This window comes from Manis pentadactyla, chromosome 16 (assembly GCF_030020395.1).
Source record: "Manis pentadactyla isolate mManPen7 chromosome 16, mManPen7.hap1, whole genome shotgun sequence".
Lineage (NCBI taxonomy): Eukaryota > Metazoa > Chordata > Mammalia > Pholidota > Manidae > Manis > Manis pentadactyla.
This window is the reverse complement of record NC_080034.1, coordinates 71,657,978-71,665,668: the sequence shown is the minus strand read 5'-3', so window position 1 is coordinate 71,665,668 and position 7,691 is coordinate 71,657,978. Positions and strand designations below refer to the sequence as shown.

Here is a 7,691-nt window from a genome sequence, read left to right as displayed (position 1 = left end):
TTTACCCCCTTCACCAAGTCCACCCCACATACCCATTAGTCACTGTCCGTCAGTGTAGTAAGAGGCTTTAAAATCACTACTTGTCTTCTCTGTGTTGCACAGCCCTCCCTGTGGCCCCCCCCCACCACATTATACATGCTAATTGTAAGGCCCCTTTCTTCCCTGCCCCCCTTCTCCCTCCCTTCCCACCCATCCTCCCCAGTCCCTTTCCCTTTGGTAACTGTTAGTCCTTTCTTGGGTTCTGTGAGTCTGCTGCTCTTTCGTTCCTTCAGTTTTTCCTTTGTTCTTATATTCCACATAGGAGTGAAATCATTTGGTAGCTGTCTTTCTCCGCCTGGTTTATTTCACTGAGCATAAAATCCTCTAGCTCCATCCATGTTGTTGCAAATGGTAGGATTTGTTTTCATTTATGGCTGAATAATATTCCATTGTGTATATGTACCACCTCTTCTTTATCCATTCATCTACTGATGGACACTTAGGTTGCTTCCATGTATTGGCTATTGTAAATGGTGCTGCGATAAACATAGGGGTGTATCTGTATTTTCAAATTGGGCTTCTGCATTCTTAGGGTAAATTCCTAGAAGTGGGATTCCTGGGTCAAATGGTATTTCTATTTTGTGCTTTTGGAGGAACCTCCATACTGCTTTCCACAATGGTTGAACTAATTTAAATTCCCACCAGCAGTGTAGGAGGGTTCCCCTTTCTCCACAACCTCGCCAACAATTTGTCGTTGCTTGTCTTTTGGATGGTAGCCATCCTTACCGGTGTGAGGTGATATCTCATTGTGGTTTTAATTTGCATTCTCTGATGGCAGGCGATGTGGAGCATCTTTCATATGCCTGTTGGCCATCTGAATTTCTTCTTTGGAGAAGTGTCTGTTCAGCTCCTCTGCCCATTTTTTAATTGGATTGTTCGCTTTTTGTTTGTTGAGGTGCGTGAGCTCTTTATGTATTTTGGATGTCGACCCTTTATCGGATCTGTCATTTATGAATATATTCTCCCATACTGTAGGATGCCTTTTTGTTCTGTTGATGGTGTCTTTTGCCATACAGAAACTTTAGTTTGATGTAGTTCCATGAGTTAATTTTTACTTTTTTTTCCCTTGCTTGACGAGATGCATTCAGAAAGAAGTTGCTCATGCTTATTTATATTATGTTGTCTTTTAAGAGTTTCATGGTTTTATGACTTACATTCAGGTCTTTGATCCATTTTGAGTTTACTTTTGTGTATGGTGTTAAACAATAATCTAGTTTCTTTCTCTTGCATGTAGCTTTCTAGTTTTGCCAACACCAGCTGTTGAAGAGGCTGTCATTTCCCCCATTGTATGTCCATGGCTCCTTTATCGTATATTAATTTATCATATATGATTGGGTTTATATCAAGGCTCTCTTGTCTGTTCCATTGGTCCATGGGTCTGTTCTTGTGCCAGTACCAAATTGAGACACTAAGTTTCTTGTCAGTTTTCTGGACTATTTTGCAGAGTTAACATAAGAAATTTAATGCTTTGATTCTTTCCCAGAATAGTAGTTTCTTGGTTTGGGAACATATCAATCAAGGCTGCCTGCCCTGCTTTCCAGATGGGCTGAGTTATTGTCTGTTTGTTAAATAATAAGTTAAGAATCTTGCTTCTTAACTTCTTGAGTGTTAAAATGCAATTTTATCTTTAAGGTGGAATCCTTTCTGCCCTTCACTATGTTTTTTACAGCACGGCCTGCCTGCTGTATTAATTGCCCAGGTTATATATGACTTGATTAGGGGCTGGAGGAGGAAAAGCAGCATCTGGGCACAGTTAAAGAAGATAAGCTGGGCCTTTTAGCAGCTAAAGTAAATTTTCCAATAGCCTCATTTAATTGACACAATGAAGACATGGGCTATGCTGAGCTACTTTCTTATCTGGGGGATGCTCAAACATTCCAGGCCAGGTTACTCCTGGCTTTTTGGTTTTAACTAATCTTCACTGAAGAATGCTTACATTCCTAGTTTGATATTTTACTTTAGAGAATTAAAGTGACTCTGACGTTGCTGAGTTGTTGAATATGGAGTTTTGGTAGGGGTCTTTTTCCAGAGGCCCTCACTCTACTCTGACTATGCCCACGGTCCTTGTCTCATTATGACAGCTAATTATTTTTGCTACATTAAATGTTAATATAAATTGAGGTGCGAATGGGCATAACATCCTCATTTCCAAATTGTAGATTTTATCATGTGTATGAGAACCCTCCTGAAATGACAAAGCATTATACTCAATGAGTATTTTTAACATTAAATGATTAGGTATTACAGGAAATAACTGATACTTTACTTCCTGGCTTAACCTCTCCAAGGGCCCAAGGGCCAAATTTAGAGTAGGCAGGTAGCCTAGCACAAGTAAATTTACGCACCCACCCCAAACCCATCCGAACTCTCTTTACACCAATTTACACTCCCAGAAGTAGCATACCCAGGTTTCTTTTCCACCACATCCTTGCCTAAACTTGTCTCTTGTTTTGTTTTGTTTTGTTGACACCTGCTATTCTGACTGGCGTGAGGTGATATCTCATTTGGTTTTGAGTTGTATTTCCATGATGACTAGTGATGTGAGAATCCTTTCATGTGGTTGTTGGCCATCTGTATGCCTCCTTTTGAAAAATGTCTGTTCAGGCCCTTTGCCCAACTTTTTATCACATTGTTTTCCATTTGCTTTTGGTGTTGAGTTGTATGAGTTCTTTATACATTTTTGGTATGAGCTCCTTATCAGATACGTCATTTGCAAACACATTCTCACATTCACTAGGTTGTCTTCTCACATTGTTGATGGCTTCCTTTGCTGTGAGGAAGTGTTTTAGTTTGGTGTAGTGTCACTGGTTTATTTTTGCTTTTTGTTTTCCTTGCTGGGGAGACATATCTAGAAAAAAACTGTAATGCCAGTGTTCAAGAGTTTACTGCCCATGCTTTCTTCTAGGAGTTTTATGGTTTCTGGTCTTACTTTAGGTCTTTAAACCAGTTTGAGTTTACTTTGTGTATGGTGTAAGACAGCAGTGCAGTTTCATTCCATTGTATAAGGCTGTCTTGTTCTCCCAGCACCATTTTTGGAGACTGTCTTTTCACCATTGCGTATACTTGCTTCCTTTGTCACGTATTAACTGACCGTATAAGTGTAAGTTTATTTCTGAGCAATCTATTCTATTCCATTGATGTGTGTCTATTTTTGTGCCAGTACCTACTCTTTGATTACTGTAGCTATACAACACAGTTTGAAGTCAGGAAGCATGGTCCTCTCTCTATCTTTATTTTTCTTTCTCAAGATTTCTTTGGCAATTTGGGGTCTTTTGTGGTTCTGTACACATTTTACATTTATTTCTCTAGTGTTGTAAAAACATGCTATTGGTATTTGATAGGGATTGCATTGCACCTGTAGATCGCTTGGGGGTATTAAGGTCATTTTAACTATATTGATTATTCCCGCCCATGAGCATGGAATAGCTTTTTTACATATTTGTGTCAAATTCAGTTTCTTTCATCAGTGTCTGATAGTTTTCAGAATGCAATCTTTCTCCTACTTGGTTAGATTTATGTCTAAACTTCATTCATTTTTATTATTTTTTATCTTTGTATTTTTATTTTGTTATGATTAATGTACAATTACGTGAAGAACATTATGTTTACTAGGGTCCCCCCTTCACCAAGTCCCCCCCACAAACCCCATTATAGTCACTGTCCATCAGCGTAGTAAGATGTTGTAGAATCACTGCTTGTCTTCTCTGTTGCAGAGCCCTCCCCATGCCTCCGTCATATTATACATGCTAATCGTAATACCCCCTTTCTTTTTCTCCCACGCTGATCCCTCCCTTCCCTCCCATTCTCCCCAGTCCCTTTCCCTTTGGTAACTGTTAGTCCATTCTTGGGTTCTGTGAGTCCGCTGCTGTTTCGTTCCTTCTGTTTTTGCTTTGTTCTTATACTCCACAGAGTATTGGAATCATTTGCTACTTGTCTTTCTCCACCTGGCTTATTTTAGTGAGCATATCACCCTGTAGCTCCATCCATGTTGTTGCAAATGGTGGTATGATTTGTTTTCTTATTGCTGAATGATATTCCATAGTGTATATGTACCACCTCTTCTTTATCCATTCATCTCCTGATGGGCACTTAGGTTGCTTCCATTTCTTGGCTATTGTAAATAGTGCTGCGATCAACATAGTGGTGCATATGTCTCTTTCAAACTGGGCTCCTGCATTCTTAGGGTAAATTCCTAGGAGAGGAATTCCTGGGACAAATAGTATGTCTGTTTTTTGGATTTTTGGGGAACCTCCATACTGCTTTCCACAATGGTTGAACTGACTGACATTCCCACCAGCAGTATAGGAGGGTTCCCTTTTCTCCACATCTTCACCAACATCTGTTGTTGTCTGTCTTTTGGATGGTGGCCATCCTCACTGGTGTGAGGTGATACCCCAGTGTGGCTTTAATGTGCAGTTCTCTGATGATTAGCAATGTGGAGCATCTTTTCATGTGCCTGTCTGCCACCTGAAATTGCTTCTTTGGAGAAGTGTCTGTTCAGATCCTCTGCCCATTTTGTAATTGGATTATTTGCTTTCTGTGTGTTGAGGTACGTGAGCTCTTAATACATATTTTGGATGGCAACCCCTTATCGGCTATGTTATCTATGAATATATTCTCCCATCCTGTAGGATGTCTTTTTGTTCTACTGATGGTGTTCAAATGGAATCTTATACACCGTGCCATGTCATTCCAATTCTAATTTTTTTTTTTTCCAGAACACCAATTGACTGAGAAAACTGTTATGAAGAGGAGAAGATGTGATACAGGAAAATCGAGCCTAAGCTGAGAAGTGAGATGGTGTGGAGACTGGTAGATAGTATCTTTCCATGTGTTGCTTTCAAGGGTCATAGCGAAAAAAGGTTGCTAAGGAGATAAAGCCCTGGGTGTTTACATCACCTGGTATCGGTGGAGCCACCCAGCCACTAGCCATTAATGGGAAGGCTAGCATGCGGCACTGTTATCTTTCCTGCGGAGTTAGACGTGTGGCATCCCCCGTTTGCAGTTCTGTCAGACCCTGTGTGGGACTGTCCTGGCACTGGTGGTGGTGGACCTGAGAGCTCTGCCATTCCTGCTGGGCTGTTCCAGCATCCCTCTCAGAACAAGGCCTCAGTAGTGCTCCTGGTAGAGAGAGAGAGAGAGAGAGAGAGAGAGAGAGAAAGAGAGAGAGAGAATTGCACTCAAGAGACGGGCAGTTTTTTTCTGTAGCTCCATGAGCATGTTCCTGATGATTATTTTGAGATCTGTTTCAGGAAGATTGATTTGAGTCCTGTTACCAGGTTCCTTTGACGGTTCATATTTGTAGGTGGCGCCCTCTAGCTCCCAGAAGATTTACTCTCTGGGGCTGCTCAGCCCTTTGGGGAGATGGCAGGGGTCACGGGAGCAGCGCTGGTGCCCTCCCCTGCCGGGAGGAAAGAGGTCTCTCCTGCTTCCCGGCCACAGTGCCTGTCTCCACTGCCAGGGCCAGTTTGCGGAGCACGCAGGGAGAAGCTGCCGTAGGTGGGGACGTCCTCTCGCTGGCCTGGTGCGATGGTGGGGGCCGCCGGGTAGCAAGCCAGTGCCGGCAGGGAGGCAGGCCGTGTATCAGTCACAGCACGGTAGGGGGGCCTCGGAGCTGCGAGGCCAGCCAGGGGGACGGAGCGACTGGAGCTCCTAAAAGTTCTCCCGCCTGCTGGGCAGAGTGCACCCGGGCAGTTTGGCGCACCTGTCCTTTCTCCTTAGTGGCAAGCTCTGGAAGCCTTGTCCCTTTAGCAGCTGTCTCGCTGTTAGGAAGTCTCTCAGACTGCCCGCCTTTCTTTTGTCCCATAGCGGCCGGATGTGGATCCCTGTGTTGTCCCACAGTGGCTGGAATCTCAAGTCTCTGGAAGTATTCTGCCTGTCTTGGCTTTCCAACCCCACCGATCCTCCAGAGCGCACCATGTATGGTAGGTTTGTGCTCCCAGAGCACATCTCCAGGGCTGGGTGTTCAGCAGTCCTAGGCCTCCACCCCCCTCCCCGGTTCCGTTTCTCTTCCTCCCTACTGTGAGCTCAGGTGTGGGAAGTGCTTTGGGTCCCTGTGGATCACGGCTTTGTACGTCACCCTTCTCCTTGAGGTGACAGCCTGCCGCAGCAGCCTTCTTCCCTGCTGCTCTTCCAGAATTTGGGGTAGTTGTTCTATTTCCATATTGTACGTCTGTATGTGGTTCTGGGTGGAGGTTTCTTCCTCCCATCTCACGCCGCCTTCTTCAATCCCATCAATCCATCTTTTTTTTTTTTTTTTCAATTACACTTGTGTAGGGTTCCTTTCCCCACCCCTTCGACTTGTAGTTTGTCTGTGTCCTTGGATCTCAAGTGAGTCTCCTTAAGGGAGCACGTAGGTCATCCTGAGTTTTCATCCCTTCTTCTAATCCTGTTTCTTTTGATTGGAGCATTGAAAGTCTGTCCTTTCATTCTGATAATTGATAGCTGTGGCCTTATTGCACTTTTTAAATTTTTTATTTATTTTTTATTTTGTTATTATTAATCTACAATTAGATGAAGAAAATTATGTTTACTAGGCTCCCCCCTTCAAGTCCTCCTCAGAAACCCCATTACAGTCCCTGTCCATCAGCATAGTAACGTGCTGTAGAATCACTGCTTGTCGTCTCTGTGTTGCACAGCCCTCCCCATGCGCCCCCCCACATTATACATGCTAATCGTAGTACACCCTTTCTTTTCACCTGCCCTTATCCCTCCCTTCCCATCCACCCTCCCCAGTCCCAGTCCCTTTCCCTTTGGTAACTGTTGGTCCATTCTTGGATTCTGTGATTCTGCTGCTGTTTTGTTCCTTCAGTTTCTCTTTGTTCTTATACTCCACAGATGAGTGAAATCATTTGGTACTTGTCTTTCTCCACTTGGCTTATTTCACTGAGTATAATACCCTCTAGCTCCATCCATGTTGTTGCAAATGGTAGGATTTGTTTTTTCTTATGGCTGCTTATTGCACTTTTTAAACTGGATTTCTTTCTTCTTTTTTGTTTGTAGTTTCACTCTGTTCTTTCATCGTTGCTCTCCTGGTCATGAGCAATAGCTTTGTTATAATTGATATGTATCTATAGCTATCTATCATCTATCTGTCTAATCATATATCTGTCATCTTTCTATATATTTCTATCTATCTATCTATCTATCTATCTATCTATCTATCTATCTATCTATAATCTATCTATCATCTGTCATCATCTTTTTGTCTGCCCATCTATCCTTAAGTACAGAACAGTTAGCAACATAGCTTATATGTCACTTCCCTACATTGTGCTTCCAAAAATCTAGCAAGGTAACTAGGCTGTAGAGATAGCACTGGATTCACTGAGACACTTGCAGGTCGAGTCAGCCGCTTGTGCTTACAAAACCAGTAAATGGTGGTGCAGGGACTTCAGCCCATATCTCTGTCCTCTGTCCTCTTACCTCCTTATCACTTGCTGACTGTATTCTAGCCACATTCATTGACTAAGTGCTCCCTGAAGACCACAAGTATCCTTCCTCTGGGCCTGTTGTAGACAGAAACCTAAACTTGGTGCTTTGCTCACCACCGTGTTTGAGGCACATCGGTGTCACCGCTGATAGGAGGAGGGACAAATGAAAAGGAACACCAAGTTCTAGACAGGAGCAGTTGGGAGCAAAGAGTGTGTTGT

General features: G+C 43.1%; 1 protein-coding gene across 1 annotated transcript in view; it reads left to right on the top strand.

Moving 5' to 3' along the window:
• Positions 1–5,846: 5,846 nt before the first annotated feature.
• The window catches only part of LOC118910445 (bromodomain adjacent to zinc finger domain protein 2B-like), a 117,254-nt gene continuing 115,409 nt past the window's right edge, over positions 5,847–7,691 (top strand). The window contains exon 1 of the mRNA XM_057493914.1: positions 5,847–5,963. The gene's annotated coding sequence lies outside the window, so the exon portion shown is untranslated. The remainder of the gene's footprint in view (positions 5,964–7,691) is intronic.